This window comes from Microcebus murinus, chromosome X, assembly GCF_040939455.1.
Source record: "Microcebus murinus isolate Inina chromosome X, M.murinus_Inina_mat1.0, whole genome shotgun sequence".
Classification (NCBI taxonomy): Eukaryota; Metazoa; Chordata; class Mammalia; order Primates; family Cheirogaleidae; genus Microcebus; species Microcebus murinus.
This window is the reverse complement of record NC_134136.1, coordinates 102,295,249-102,313,022: the sequence shown is the minus strand read 5'-3', so window position 1 is coordinate 102,313,022 and position 17,774 is coordinate 102,295,249.

Below are 17,774 nucleotides of genomic sequence, written 5' to 3'. Positions count from 1 at the left end.
AAGGAAAATTGCATATATACAAGCAATTATACAACCAGAGACTGTAGGAAAAGCTAATGTAATACAAGACCAAAAATGTCACTTCATAAGGGTTAAGTGTAGCACTGTGTGACAGAAATGTGGAACGCATAGAGAAAACTTATTAATAAAATATTTTGAAGTTGGTGAATGGGAAAGAAAGGCACCTCAAATAAGATGCCATTTTAATTACTAGATCTTTCACAATTACAAAATTCTACTTTGTCAAAAAATAAAAGCAGCAGTTTCAAATACGACTCTCAGTAAAGAGATACATCTAGAGTGTATTTTCCCTTCAAATATGATAAACCCCTATTGCAAAGATTAATATGGGGACACATTTCCCAATTGAGCCTTAAATTCATAAACCGTAGATTCCAGGAAACAGTAATAGGCTGATTAGCATTCTAGTGAAATGAAAATATTTCCATAGATAATACTGAGTCTTTGCTATGGGTTGTAACACTCAGTTCTGGGTTCTAGGACAACAATTTGACTTTGAATTATTTTTTTAAAGTATTTTTTCAATATTTTATTTGAAATTTTTCAAACATATAGAAATGTGATAGCCATATAACCATCACCTAGACTTTTTTTATTTCAGAATATTAGTTTTTACTCTGTTTGCTTCATCACTTATCTATGGCACCATTTATCCAATTATCAATTCATCATATTTTAATGAACTTCAAAATAAGTTTCAGACATCAGGAAACTTCACCTTTCACCACTACAGTATGCATATTATTGATTCTTAAACAGATTGATTGAGATATAATTCACATTCAATAAAAATCATCTACTTAAATTATATAATTCAATGGTTATTAATATATTCACACAGTTCTACAACTATCACCACAATCTAATTTTGGGACATTTTCCCCATCCCAAAAAGAAACCCCATATCTATTACCAGTCATTTCACATTTTCCCCTAATTCCTCTATCCCCAGCCCTAGGCAACCAGGAATCTACTTTTTGGCTCTATACATTTGCCTATTCTGGACATTTCATATAAATTGAATCATATAATATGTTATCTTTTGTAACTGGCTTCTTTTACTAGCATGATATTTTCAGGGCCTACTCATATTGTAGCAAGTATTAGTACTTCATTCCTTTTTTTGCTAAAGAGTATTCCATTTTATGATATGCCACATCTTATTTATCCATTCATTATCCATTCATTAGTTGATGGATATTTGAGTTGCTTCCACATTTTGCATATTATGAGTAATGTTGCTGTAAACATTCACGTACAGGTTTTTGTGTTGGCATATGTTTTCATTTCTCTTGGGTACATAAATAAGAGTGGAATTGCTGGGTCAAATATAACTGTATGTTTAACTTTTTGAGGAACTGCCAAATGGTTTTCCAGTGCATCTGCACCACTTCACAATCCCATCAGCAATGTATGAAGGTTACAATTTCTTCACATCCTGCCAACACTTTTTATTGTGTCTTTTTTATTATAGCCATTCTAGTGGGTGTGAAGTAGTATCTCATTGTGGTTTGTTTTTTATTTCCCTAATAAGTAATGTTATTGAGCATCTTTTCATGTGTCTAGTATCCATTTGTATATCTTATTTGGAGAAATGTCTATTTAAATCCTTTTCTCATTTTCTAATTAGGTTTTCTTTTTTATTTGTGTGTCTTTATTTTTTTAATTTATTTTATTGCATATATTTAAGGTGTAAAACATAATGTTTTGATATACACATACATAATGAAATGATTACTGCAAACAAAAAATTAATATATCCATCACCTTCTATAATCACCTTCTTATTTCCTTGAGGTAAGAGCACCTAAAATCTATTCTCTTAACAAATTTTCAGTATACAATACAGTATTATTAACCATAATCCTCATGCTGTACATTAAATCATAGACTTAATTCACTCTAAGTAGGTGTTTGTATCTATTGACCTACTTTTCCCCATTTCTTCCCCCTCTCCACCCCTGGATAACTAATTTCTATTTATTTGACTTTTAAAAAAAATTACACATCTAAGTGAGATCATAGAATATTTTTCTTTCTGTGTCTGGCTTATTTCACTTAGCATGATGTTCTCCAGGTTTGGTCATAGTGCTGCAAATGGCAGTATCTCCTTTTTTAAGGCTGAATTATATTACAGTGTATATATAAAGCAAACAGTGCCCATGTGAGTAAATCTTTCCCATGCGGATCCCACTAGAAGCAAGGAGCACAGGAAATGAGAAAATGAAAAACATTTCATTTTTAGTATTAACAATATATTATTATATATTGTATATTATACACAGTATATGTACAATTATTCACAATAGCCAAGTATTATTCACAATAGTCAAGATATGGAAACAACCTGTCCATCGATGAATGCGTGGATCAAACAATTAGGATATAAATATATATACATATATATATACATATATATACATATACACAAACACACACACACACAATGGGTGGTCTTTTTTATTATTGAGTCCTAAGAGTTCTTTATGTATGCTGGATCAAAGTTCCTTAGCAGTATATGATTTGCTAATATTTTCTTTCATCAGGTAAGATGTCTTCACCTTCTTTATGGTGATCTTTGAAGCTCAAATGTTTTTAATTTTGATAGAGTTCAAGTTATCTACTTCTTTTGCTTTTGCTTTTGGTGCCATATCTAAGAAGGCATTGTCTATCCCAAGGTCACAAAGATTTATTCCTATGTTTTTTTCTAATATTTGTATAGCTTTAACTGCTACATTTATATCTGTCATACATTATGTGCTATTTTTTTGTGTGTGTGGTATGAGTTAGAGGTCCAACTTCATTCTTTTGCATATGTGTATCCATTTTTCCCAGTACCATTTGTTGAAAAGAATATTCTTTCCATATTCAATTGTCATGGAACTCTTGTCAAAAATCAATTGGCTATAATGTAAGAGTTTATTTCTGAGCTTTCATTCTATTTCATTAATCTTCATGTCTAACCTTATGTCAGAACTATGCTGTCTTGAGTACTGTAGCTTTGTATAATTGCAAGTTTTGAAATTGGGAAATGATGTTCTATGACTTTGTTCTTCTTTATCAAGATTGTTCTGGGTATTCTGGGTCCCTTACATTTCCATACAAATTTAGGATCAGCTTGTTAATATCTGCAAATAACATCAGATGAAAGTTTGATACAGATTACAATCTGTAATCTGTAGATCAACTGGGAAGTATTGCTATCTTAACAATATGAAGTCTGAAATTTATCAACATGGGATATCTTTTTACTTATTTAAATCTACTTTCATTTCTGTCAAACTGTTATGTAGTTTTCCATGTACAAATCTTGTACTTCTTTTGTTAAATTTATTCCTAAGTATTTTATTATTTTGATGTTAATTATAAATGGAGTTTCTTTCTTAATTACATGTTAAGATTCTTCATTGTCAGTGTATAAAAATATGATTGATTTATGTATATTGATTTTGTATCCTTTAACCTTGTTGAACTCGTCTATTTTAACAGTTTTTGAGTGGATTCCTTAGGTTTTCTATATACAAGATCATGTCTTCTGAAAGTAGTGATAGTTTTATATCCTTCTTTTTAATATATTTTGATTGGTTTCCTTGCCTAATTTCCCTGGCTAGAACATTCAATATAACGTTAAAGTGGCAAGAGCAGACATCCTTATCTTCTCTCTGATCTTAGCGGGTAAATATTCAGTCTTTCACCATTAAGTATGATATTAGCTATGAATTTTTTATAGATTCCCTTTATTAATTTGAGGAAGCTTTTTATTACTAGTCTGTTGACATGTTTTAACATGAAATGGTGTTGAGCTTTGTCAAATGCTTATTATGTATCTATTAAGATGATCATGTATTTTTTTGTCATTTTTTCCTATTGATATGGTATATTAAATCAATTGCTTCTTAGATGCTAAACCAAAGTTTCATTTCTGGGACAAATCATATCTAGTTATGGTGTATAATCCTTTTTTTTATATGTGCTAGATTCAGTTTACCAGTATTTTGTTGAGGATTTTGCATCTATATTCTTAAGGGATATGGTTTGTAGTTTTCTTGTGTTGTCTTTGTCAGGTACTGGTATCAGGGTAAAACTGGACTCAAAGAATCATTTAGGAAGTGCTCCCTCTTCTCCTAATTTTTTTCCAAAGGACTTGTGGGGAATTAGTATTAATCTTCTTTAAGTGTTTGGTAGAATTTACAATTAAGCCACTGGGCTTGGGATTGTTTTTGGGGGGTGAGAGGAGTTAATTATTAATTCAATCTCTTTACTTTTTATAAGTCTATTCAGATTTTCTATTTCTTCTTGAAATAGTTTCAGTCATTTTCTTGAAATTTGTCCACTTCATCAAAGTTATCTAATTTGTGGCATGCAGTTATTAACAGCATTTCTTTGAAATTCTTCTTATGTAAGTAAGGTCAGTAGTGATATCCTGACTTTCATTCCAGATATTATTTTGAGACTTCCTTTTTTTTTTTTATAAGCCTAGCTAAAAGTTTGTCAATTTTGTTGATCATTTCAAAGGAACAACTTTTGGTTTCATTCATTTTCTTTATTGTTTCTCTACTCTCTGTTTCATTTATGTCCACTCTAATCTTTATTAGTTTCATCCTCTTCTTTCTTTGGATTTAGTTTGCTCTTCTTTTTCTAGTTCCTCAAGGTGGAAGTTTATATTACTGAGTTGAGATTTTTCTTCTTATTTGATATAGGCATTACAGGTATACATTTCCCTTTAAGCACTACTTTATAGCTGTGCTTTAGCCACAAGTTTTGGTATTTTTTTTTCCTTTTCACTCAAAAGTATTTTCAAATTTCCTTGTGATTTGTTCTTTGACTCCTTGGTTATTTAGAAGTATTGTTTAACTTTCACATATTTGTTGATTTTCCATATTTCTTTCTGTTATTGACATCTAATTTAATTCTGTCATAGAGAACACACAATTTATTGATTGCGGTCCTTTACATTTATTGAGGCTTGTTTTATAGACTAGCATATGTTTTATCCTGAAGAATGTTCAATGTGTACTTGAGAAGAATATATTCTGCTGTTGTTGGGTGGAGTGTACTGTAGATGTCTGCTAGGTCTAATCATTTTATGGTGGTGTTAAAGTCTTATATATTCGTGTTAGTCTGACTTGTTCTATCCATCATTAAATGCTTTGGATAATCTTTCTTCCTAAAATTTGTAGCTATGGATACAATGCCATAATATTCTTTCTTGTCCCTTTAATTCGTTGTGTCTTTGGACTTTTTAAAAATTAAAGTTTATTAGAACCTTGATGTTGAATTAATAATACTTCTGCTCTGAACAAATCACACTCATTCCAGTGAGAAACATTCCGTAATGAAACTGCTAAATGAATTTCAGTTTGGAACCATCATGAAGAAGCCTCCTGAATGAGATTTTTGCAGGATGAGAAATTGGGGATATAAATTATGGATTTTAATTTCTTTAGATTTTTAACTCATGAGAGTAAGATGATTGGATTGGTGAGGTTTATTCTGGACTTTAACTTTCAAAGGGTATTTAATCTGTGGACTCTAATTTCTCCCTGGGAATTTTACATGGGAGTGGATTTTTATTTAAATTCAGGGCTGCTTTATATTGTCATTTTATTATTAAACTATCTTAATGGTGTCACTTTATTTTGTTGCAGAATGACAATATGGCTAGAAATAATTTGAGGTGGAAAAAGAAAAAGTAGTGAGTGGATATTGGTTTGGGATACAGAGTGAACTTAAAGCATAATAAAGGCAATGTTTGTACACATTTCAGGGCTTTGGGGAGACAAAATACAAATTTCCCAGTAATTGTCTCAGGAGGATTACCAAAGAAATAGTGATTGCTATGCAAGAAGCAGTCTCATGAAAATGGGAGAAGGATAGTCCTCAAAGATAATCAACTGTAACAGGAAAATATAAAACTGTTGTTTGACTGTAAATCAATGGTTTTCCCAAATGGTTAATAGCACAAAGATTATTAAGGAGAAAGGTTAATACCCAGTCTCAACTTCTCCTTTCCCTTCCTATGAGAATGGATTTTTTTTTTCCTTCACACTTGTGGCCCATTTTCAGATGTGCTAATACTTCTCACCACATAAAATGCTTGACCTGATCATTGGTCTTTCTTTCTCAGTTGGTTGGATCTAACCTATCAAAGTTGTAGCACTCAGGAGAATTGGCCCCTTCTCCACCTTAGGAGTGGGAGGCAAATATCTGGATATATTTTGTCTAAAGGCACAATCTTTTATTGGGTGATTTTATCCAAGGTCTAGACTAGTGGCCAAGAAGTTATTGGTTTGCTTTGACTGTTATTATAGGCTACATGCACCAGCCCAGACTTTATCAGTTTAAAAAATATAAAGGTAATATTTTAGCCCTTATCTGCTTAACCTTTTGGCTTGTTTCTCAATGGTCTCAGAACCCGAATATGGAAGAAGGTGCTATTCATTGGATCACCTTAACACTTCAGAATCCCACTACTTCAAAGCCACCACTTGGCTTGAGACACCATCATCTCTGGCCTGGATAACTACAATAATCTCATAATTGGTTGTTCTTCTTCCATATTTGTTCCTCTTTTTTATTTCTTGATTTTTTGGTTTGGCCATGTAAGCCAAATCATGTCAACATGTCAATACTCAAAATTCTCCAGAAACTTATGTCTCTCAGAGTGAAAGTCAAATTTCTTAAAAAGACCTATAAGGCCTTTCCTTTCCTAAATCATCATCTACTTTTCCCTCCCTTGCATTGCTATACTTTGAATGAGAAAACGACATTCCTATCTCAGGGTATTTGCCCTTTCTGTCCTCTCTTCCTGAAACATTTTATTTTCCTGCAAATATTCACATGGTTTCTCATATGCTTGAGTTCTTTTTCAAATTATCCCCTTAACATGGGGGGACTTTTCTAAGGACTCTATAAAGAACAACAAATCTTCTCAATCTCCAGCACTCTCTATCCTTACACTGATTCACATTTTTCAAGAAACATTTCTTGCTTAGCATATTTATTATTGATTTGCTCTTTACTTATTCATTTATTTATTTATTTGGTTTTCTGTTGTTTTTCTTTTGTGTATTGGAATAAAAGCATAATTTGACTATGGCTTTTTTGTTTATTACTTTTGTCCTAGTCCCCAGATCAGAGCCTGAGATTCTATAATTCCTCAATAAATGTTTGGGCAATGAGAACCCTTTTGATAGGTAATGTGCTGAGAAAAAGTTTTTAGTTTCTCAAGGTCTATTCAAAATAAGCAAAGGAATGTATGTAGAATATCTTGCATAATGTCTGTCCCATAGTGTAATCGATTCTTAGTAACTGTTAATTCCAACTTTCTCTGCATCAATTTAATTGTTCCTATGGTGGAGAGTTTGAGTCTTCCTGGACATAAAGTAGAAGGAAGGCGCTTTTTTTTATAAGTCAGAGAGTGTACAGTTGAGATTCACTCAGGCTATGTGCAGTGGCTTACACCTGTAATTCCGGCACTTTGGCAGGCTGAGGCAGAAAGATCACTTGATGCCAGGAGTTTAAGACCATACTGGTTAATATGGTGAAACTCTATCTTTACAAAAAAAAATTAAAAATTAGCCAGATATGGTGGCACCTGTAGCCGTAGCTACTCAGGAGGCTGAGGCAGAAGGATTGCTCGAACCCAGGAGTTTGAGGCAGCAGTGAGCTACAGATCGCACCACTGCACTCCAGCCTGGGCGACAGAATGAGACCCTTTCTGAAAAAATAAAAATGATTTTTTCAACACTTAGTGACTGAATATGCAAATAACAGTGGTTTAGATACTAAAAACATTTATGTTTTTAAGAAAAATTTGAAGTCTGTGATTAGTCCAAGGCTGACAGTTGTCAGGGTTCTGAGTCAAAGTCTCTGCAAACCTCTTAGTCAAATGGTAGCAAGACGATGGTAGCAAATATAACACCTTCACATTACAATGTCTCAAGCTGGAAAGAAGGCAGCTGAAAAAAGAAGACCCTCTCATGTGTCCTCGTCATTTATATGACAGAAATTCAGTCTCGGAAGTCCCCTGGTAGCCAAACTATCATAGGCCAAAGGCAAGAGAAATTGGTGCCTTGGCCCAGGAGGCTCACTTTCTGATATTTTTAGCCTCTATAATGGGCAACAAATCAGGAGAGAAGAGGAATGCAACAGTTCTTGCATTAATAAATAGCAATGCCTGCCAAATGAATAATGTGCATTAATAAAATAAAACCCTTCTTTGCATTCCATACCCCAATATTAAAGAAAATTCATCAAATGTGGAAAAAATCAAGACAAGTATCTTATAAATTTTTTTAATTTAAAAGCATTATGTGGTTAGAATTCCTTTTCCCTACCATAAGCATTGGGAAAAATTTATCCTGTATAAAGGACAAGGTAACTATAAGGATAAAATCAAATAGTTAATAAGAAAATAATTTGAAATTAATTTTAAAAATTCAACTATAAGTTTTTTCTTAACTATTCTGCTCCTGAATGCCAAACATTTTTATATATTAATAGCACTTATGCTTATGACAATTGTATGATTCTTACACATTTTATGCTAATATCATCTTTCTTTCATTCTTTTCTCCCTTTCTTTCTTCTTTCCTTTCCTTCATTTACTTTATTTCCTTAATTGCATTAAAAACAATATTCTCTCTCATTACCTAGTAGAGTTCCTAATTATAAAGAGCTTCTCAATGAATCTTTGGATGATTATTCATTCTAATCTACAAGGTGGCTAGCATGTCTAGAGATAGTCTATTTTCAAAATTTTAGGAGTCTGTCTGCTATATGTTAAACACTGAGGGCAATTTATTTAATTGTGTTAGTAAAGAATCAATAAAAAAGAGCAGTTTGGGTATGTTTCAGTTGAATTGCTTTACATGGAATATGTGTGTGTCTAATTTTGTCATATATTATTAGACATTATTTTTATTTTCCCAGGCCCCAAAGCTATCAGGAAACATAAACACCTTTATATAAAGACTCTACATATCCAGACCTCTAGTTTTGAGGGAAAGAGTTATACTAATGGTGGAAAATGCTATAATGTACAAATAATAAACTTATAGATGTGTTTTAACATTTATTAATAACTTAATCATTGCATGTTTTTATCATCTTTTTAAAGTTCTTTCTAGGTCTTTTTCCTGTCAATCAGAAAAGTAAAAAACTATGACCTCAGTTTATCTTGCTGGAAATTTTTACCTGAAAAGAAGTGCTACTCTGCTTTTACTCAAGTATCAGGGGTTAGGTCAGGTTAAAGAATATTGTATACGGTTTTTAAAGAAAATATTTTCAAACTCTTCATACCACATGCAGTGATGCCCTCTTCAACCCTTTCTGACCTGATAAAATGATAATGCCAGATTGAGCTTCCAAATTTAGTTGCAGAAATCTCCTTTTGGGGATATTAATTCTATACTTTAAAAAATACTGCTGCTTCTAAAGGACATAGGGTTTCCAACTTGACTCTATGTGTCTTCTCTGCCATTGTGTTCTTTGTCTAGGCTGCCCTATGGAGCCTATTTAAAGAGAGAATCAAGAATCAAACCTTCTGACAGTCTCTCAGAAAGATTCGTTGTTGCACTTGACAGGAAGTGGCTTATCAATCATCTGTAGACCTTTTGTTTGAAAAACTAATATTTAGAAGGAAAAGTAAAGCAAATCTTGGGAACCATTTACTCAAAACTTGTCTGTGCTTGTATGCCTTAAATAATTCCTTTTCTTAAAAGGACATATCTATATAAAGAGATTTTGGTGAGCTTTAACTTTCTTAAATAGTAAATATGAGGACTAATATCATAAAATTATAAAATTAAAACAGAAAGTGGCTTGTGGAAGTATCCAATCTGAACCTTCATTTAATTAAAAACATGCAGCTGAACAAGATGAAGCATTTTGTCCAAGGCCCCACAGCTAGTTGAAGTTACACTTGGCAGATTCTTTCTAGCATGTCACTCAATACCCTTCATTTTAATTTTTGATAGCAATATTAGCCTACTTATATTGAATTGTAAAAACTTATATTTACATGCTAATTCAAATGTAATATTTGAAATTTGAATAGGAGTTTCTGGTACACCACCAAAAATAAGCTGGAGCGATTTCCTTATAAAGTCATATCCATAGGCACTAAGATATCCATATTAATCAGGACATAAATGTTGTTTGCTTTCTTAATTATAGAGAAGGTCATAATATTTATAACTGTTATTCACTATGATTATATTATATGCTAGGAACTATGCTAGGTTATAAACACATTTTATTTTGAAAAGTAGGTATTGTTATACATATATTCTAGATGAGGACGTTGAGACAAAAAGGTGAAGGACTTCTCAAAGATACCTAGTTAATGATTGACAGAGGACTGACTCCAATTCAAACATCCAAGCTCTTATTCATTTTTGTAACTCTAAAATGCCATTTTGTAGCCCATTCCAAGAGTAAATCAGAACTTATTTCTCCTCTGGTTTAATTTAAAACTTGTTCCTATACTTTTGTTTTCTTTAGAAAAGTAAAGTTGCTCTGCATAAATTCTTATATATTACCATAAATCCAACTTGCAAAAATAACAGTAACCTTCATAAAAATGGTTCTTAAGTCATCCTTTACCCTTTTTTAACTGAACATAGACTGGTATAACAAGAAGGAATCTTAGACTTTATGAAATAAAACTCAATAATTTTCACAAGAGGAAACTGAGACCTATTACTGTGAAGGATCATGAAGCCAATTAAGTTTTAGGAATGGATGAGCTCACACAGAAGGCCAGATCTGAAAACCAAATCTCCAGACTCTTCTGTCTGCTCTGTATGCTACACAAACTGATGTGGTTGAGACAGGAAAGAAGAAAAAAAAGAGCAATTTAGAACCCATTATGTAGGCAGAATTCAACTCTATAAAGTGGTACTTCCTTAATAAAAATATTCTACAATGTAATTGGAGTGTTGTTATAAGAGGCATGTTTATATTTAAAGTACAGTCATGTTTCTATTGTCATAATAATGACAGACAAGGCTGGCATAGGATGCTTAAAATCTCATACATATGTGACAACAATAATGTATGTGACTGTCTCTAGTCTAGTTGATATCTTTGGATAAATGAAAGTTATCTGTAGAATATTATTTTAAATTTTGAATTTGTTTTCCCTTACTATTATAGAATTACCAAAACACAAAAAGGAAAAATATGATCCTAAGTCTTTAATTAGGTAGACAGAAAGAGAATCTTTTCTTTTCAAATAGTTAAAAGTGTTAATTCGGCAGTGACTTTAACTTGTCATGTTTTAAGGAAACAACAGTTAGTAACCTCATCTTTCACATACGTATTAATATTGAACTCCATACTTGATAGGTAACATTAGTCATCTGAGATTTATTTATCTTACTAAAAGATCAATTTGATAGAAATGTTAACATTTTTAAAGTTTTCAAATACATCTAAGCACAGTTAAGGGGATATTAAGATGAAAATTAGTGAAATTATTAAAAATATAATGATAAAATTATAGAACAGTTTTCTATATATATAGGAACATAACAAACAAAGGAAAGTACTTATTTTTAAATTAAATTATTTAACTAGGGTATAATAGAAGGAAAAAGAAATTGTACATCAGCTGAAAATCTGAATAATTCTAATATGAAGACTAGTAAAAGTATAATTTAATAATTTATGAGGATCTGGCTTTCCTTTCTTCCCCTAACATTTAATTTTTAGTTAATTCAAATACTCATAGACATACAGTAGTGGTTATACTTGATAAATTTCCTGATTCACAGAGCTAAGTTTGTGGTGATTTGTTAATGGGTTGCACTGTTTTACTGATGAAACAAAGCATATGGAAGTTGAATTTCCATATATTTTAAGCATCTTCAAAAAGAATCTTTCAAATATCTGTGTGTTTATCTTTTTCTTTTTCTTTTTAAGAGACGGGGGTCACATGATATTAGAAGATTCTAGAAAAAGATGAGCTTCTCATTTATGGCTCATAATCAACTCATACATGAAGTATATCTAACAATAACATGCTTAAAATAATTGTTTCCTACAGTGGTGCATATGTTGCATAACAAAATGTTGGAGTTCATCTCTTTTATATCATCCCAGAACTTTGCAAGGATTAGTACAAGGTTTCTCAACGTTGGTACTATTGACATTTGGGGCCACATAACTCTTCATTGTTGGGGGACTATCCTGTGCACTCTTGGATGTTTAGCAGACTTTCTGGCCTCCACCCACTGAATGCCAATATAATTTCCCATATGTGATGACAATCAAAGGTATCTCCAGACACTTACCAAATGTCCCCTGGGTGATATAATCACCCTAGTTGAGAACTACTGGGTTAGGGATGAGATATAGAATATCTCACTAAATTAGAAAACTATTTTCTCTAAGCCTCTGGTTAGAGGCAAATGTATCATGCTGAAGTCAGAACTTTCAGTGTACCCATCACCAGAATCGTGTACATGGTACTTGATAGGTAGATTTTTATCCCTCACCCTCTCTCATCTCCCCCCTCCTTAGTTTCCAATGTCCATTACAGCTCTTTATGATCATATATATCCTTTGGTTAGCTCCCCCTTATAAGTGAGAGAATATAGTATCTGTTTTTCCATTTCTGAGGTACTTCACTTAGGATAACTGTGTCCACTTCCATCCAAGTTGCTGCAAAAGACATTATTTCATTCCTTTTTATGGCTGAGTAGTACTCTATGGTGTGTGTATATGTGTGTGTGCACATGTCCCACACCACATTTTTCTTATCCACTCATCAGTTGATGAAGACTTAGGGTGATTCCGTATCTTTGCAATTATAAATTGTGCTGTGATAAACATTCTGGTACAAGTGTCTTTTTGATGAAATTACTTCTTTTCCTTTGGGTAGATACCCAGTAGTGAGATTGCTGGGTCAAATGGTAGATCCACTTTTAGTTCTTTGAAGAATCTCCATACTGCTTTCCATAGTGGTTATGCAAGTTTACATTCCCACCAACAGTGTATAAACATTTCCTTTTCACCACAACCACACCAACATCTATTTTTTGACTTTTTAATAATAGCGATTCTGACAGGGGTAAGGTGGTATCTCATTGTGGATTTAATTTACATTTTCCTGATAATTAGTGATGCTGAGCATTTTTTCATATGTTTTTTGGCCATTTGTCTATCTTCTTTTAAGAAGATTCTATTCATGTCTTTTGAAGAAAGGATGCCCTATTCAATAAATGGTGCTCAGAAAGCTGGATAGTCACATGCAGAAGAATGAAACTGGATCCCTATCTCTCACCATAAATAAAAATTAACTCAAGATGGATTAAAGACTTAATTGTAAGACCTGAAACCATAAAAATACTAGAAGAAAACGTAGGAAAACCTCTTCTAGGCATTGGCCTAGGCAAAGAATTTATGAGTAAGACATCAAAAGCAAATACAGCAACAACAAAAATAAATAAATGGAATTTAATTAAACTAAAAAGCTTCTGCACAACAAAGGAAATAATCAACAGAATAAATAGGCAACCTACAGAATGGGAGAAAATATTTACAAACTATACATCTAACAAATGGCTAATATCCAGAATCTATAATGAATTCAAACAAATCAGCAAGAAAAAACAAATAAGGACCTGTTAAACCCGTCTGTGCTCTTTTGTTTAAAATGTCTTCTTTAGATAATATTTATAAATAATAGATTGGAATGAAAATAAAGAATAAATTGTGTAGACTAGAGAAAATGCGTATTCTTTAGGCACTTAACATGTTAAATTCTTTTACAAAACTCCACGGCACACCAAGGATTCATTTAAACTGCCAATCAAGTTACATCCAGCACCTCTGCAGAGGAGTAAATCCTGTCCTTCACACAATTCTATGGAAAGTCCATGTCAGGCTATTATTTTTTTCCTTGACATTCATATTCATTTAATGTTCAAGTTTAAGAGCATATCCCAGAAGCCGGAAATCTGAATGTAACACTTTCAATGACAAGCAATTTTGCAGTAAATCTAGGTATGTCCATACAAATAAAACAAAGAGGAGAGCTGTATTATTTGGAAGGTATTTGGAAGATGCTAGTCACTCCTTAAAATCAACTATACCCCCAGGCCCCTGGAATGATATTTTAAATCAATACTCTTACATTTCTAGCTACTTACAAAACATTTTCAACCACATCAAATATGTTGACTATATCTTCAACAGAAGCACATTACAATCAATCTCTGTATAATGGAATTAACATTTCCCCAAACTCAAACCCAAACCTCTCTTCTTCTGATAACCTTCTTTCTATTAATGACAGCTCCATATTATCTTTCTTTTAATTTTATCATATTATGGGGGTACAAATGTTTAGGTTACATATTTTGCCTTTGCACCACCTGAGTCAGAGCTTCAGGCATGTCCATCCCCCAAACGGTGCGCACCAAACCCATTAAGTGTGAATATACCCATCCCCCACCTACCTGCCGACACCAGATGAATGTTACTACTATATGTGCACATAAGTGCTGATATATGAGTGGATCAATAAAATGTAGTATATGTATAGCATGGAGTTCTACTCAGCCACAAAAAACAATGGTGATACAGCACCTCTTGTATTATCCTGGAGAGAGCTGGAGCCCATTCTACTAAGTGAAGTATCCCAAGAATGGAAAAGCAAGCACCACATGTACTCACCAGCTCCATATTTTAATCTTTGAGGCTTCAAATCTCAGAAGAGAATTTCACTCACTCTATTTCAGTAGGCACCACCTACTCCTACTCTTGTTCAGTCTGTTCACATAATAGCATGGGTTTCTGATTTTGACACTTTTATTGCGAATTCGATCTCTGCCAGTAGCTGGCATGCAATCTTTGGCCAATTAGGACACAGCAGTCTGCAACATTCCTAATTTATAATATAGAAATAATAGTTCCTATATCATAAGCTTGTTCTGAAGATTATTACATACAAGTTCCTTGGATTTTTCGTTGTCCAGTATCTTAATATCTTACATCCACATTTGTAATGAAAAGAGGACAAAGATAAATAAATGTTTCAATGAAGATTAGCTATCATTATAAATTTTTGTACTTCTTTTACATATAAGCACATCTTTCCATTCCCATAACCAATAGTCTATTTTGGCATATATTAAATTATTTAGGTAGAATTTTTAAATTGTGTTTGACTTCTTAATGAATGCAATTATGTCTGTTTTTTTCCCTATCTTGACATGGGTTTGTACTCGCTGTATAAATGCTTAAGAAATGTGGAATATCTCAGCTACGTTTCTCTTGAAACAACTTTTCAGAAATAAATGAAGCAAAAAATTAAAAAGTCCACATCTATTTAACATAAAAAATAATTTATAGGCCGGGCACGGTGGCTCACGCCTGTAATCCTAACACTCTGGGAGGCCGAGGCGGACGGATCGTTTGAGCTCAGGAGTTGAAGACCAGCCTGAGCAAGAGCAAGAATCTATCTCTACCAAAAACAGAAAAAATTAGCCGGGCATGGTGGCACATGCCTGTAGTCCCAGCTACTCAGGAGGCTGAGGCAGAAGGATCGCTTGAGCCCAGGAGTTTGAGGTTGCTGTGAGCTAGGCTGATGCCACGGCACTCTAGCCGGAGCAACAGAGTGAGACTCTGTCTCAAAATAATAATAATAATAATGTATAGTATAAAATCAGCTACTTTATGAAGAGCTATAACCTTGTTAGATTCACATGTTAATCAGTTGCTACAATTTGATTCAGATCTTAAATGTGATATTTTGTTAGTTTTTTCCTTAATATATTAAATGTCATTCTGATAGAATGATAAATGTGCATATATCCAAAGAATTTTCAGGTAAATGTGCAGAGAAACACAGAAAAATTGTTTAGCACAGGGAAATGCATTTTGTCCTTCATTTAAAAAATGCTTATTTCAGTGGTATTCTATGAAACATGGGAATATTAATAGACATGAGCCTTTATGCTCTCAATTTGTAGTTCCCATCTCAGTGAAGAAAACCTTCAAACTATTTATAATTTAAAAGAATGACTTTTTATATGAATTCAATTGATTTGTAAATAGTTTATAAGAGAGACTACTAAATGTGCAGTTTCAGAAAAGACAAGGAACAAAACTCAGTTTGGTGTGCAATAGCCAGTGAAGGGCACAAAGGAAATACTGAGAAGAGAGGTAGAGAGGGCCAGATAATAGAGGATGTGAAAGCCATTGTAACAATCTGGAATTTATTGTGCTTATAGTAAAAGGCTATTATGTTTTTTTTTTCTTTTAGCAGTGAATGATTTGACATAATTCATGTGTTCGGCAGGATCACCTTACAAAGATCTTCTGGGCACACATTGGTGGGCAAGAGTGCCAAATGCAACTAACAGCTCTAGTAAGGTGAGAACAGAAAATTGAAAAATTGTATCTCTTTCAACAATTTGAAATTTATTTGTCTGCAAAAATTAAGTGCCTATAATCAAGGCATGCATTCTGTAGATCTTTACATGTTCTATAACTCCCCATACTTTTTGAGCCAGCCTGATTTACACATTTATGCTATTAAAATGGCTAGAGATAGCACATTTGAGGTTGTAACCTGGATAAATATTCAAACCAGTGAAGAGCATTCTATTGTTCATAGATTGCCTGCATCCAACCTCCTGACCTCTTTGAGTTTATCTTGTGTTGTTGTAAGGAAAATAACATGAGCATGTGGTTAAAAAAAAAAAGTCACAATGTGACAAATTTTACAGTACAAAAGTCATAATTTAATAATATTAATATTTTAATAACCTTTTCTATCATAATTTAGTCCCTTAGCCTCTCTTCAGAAGTATCCCCTATCAACAATGTCTTATGCATCCTTCAAAAGTCTCTTGAATATATGCATATATGTGACAATATATGTATATTCTCTCTCTCTCTCTCCCTTTTCTTTTTTTGAGACAAGGTCTCACTTTGTCACCTCAACTAGAGTGCAGTGCCATCATCATAGCTCATTGCAACCTCAAATTCCCAGACTGAAGTGATCTTCCTGCCTCGGCCTCCCCAGTAGCTGGGACTATAGTCACAAGCCACCTCGCCTGACTAATTTTTCTATTTTTTGTAGAGACGGGGTGTTACTCTTGGTCAGGCTGGTCTCGAACTCCTGTGCTCAGACAACTTCCCACCTCAGTCTCCCAGAGTGCTAGGATTACAGGTGTGAGCCATCATGTCCAGCCTATATGTATATTGTCTTTTGGGACAAATAGAACTGATTTTTGTGAGAGGTGAAAGGTGAGGATCCTGTTTCAGTCTTCTACATGTGGCTATCCAATTTTCCCAGCACCATTTATTGAATAAAGATTCTTTTCCCCAGTGTACATTTTTGTCTGATTTGTCAAAGATTAAATGACTATATGAGGATGGTCTTATATCTGGGTTCTCTGTTCTGTTCCATTGGTCTATGTCTCTGTTATTGTGCCAATACCGTGCTGTTTTGGTTACTAAATCCTAATAGCACAGCTTGAAGTCTGGTAAATTGATATCTCTAACAACAATCAACTCACAGTGGATAAGACTTAAACCTAAGGCACAAAACTATAAAAATTCTAGAAGAAAATGTTGGGAAAACTCTTATAGACATTGGCCAAGGCAAAGAATTTATGAAGAAGACCCCAAAAGCAATCACAGCAACAACAAAAATAAATAAATGGGACCTGATCAAATTAAAAAGCTTCTGCACAGCCAAGGAAAGTGTCACGAGAGCAAACAGACAACCTACA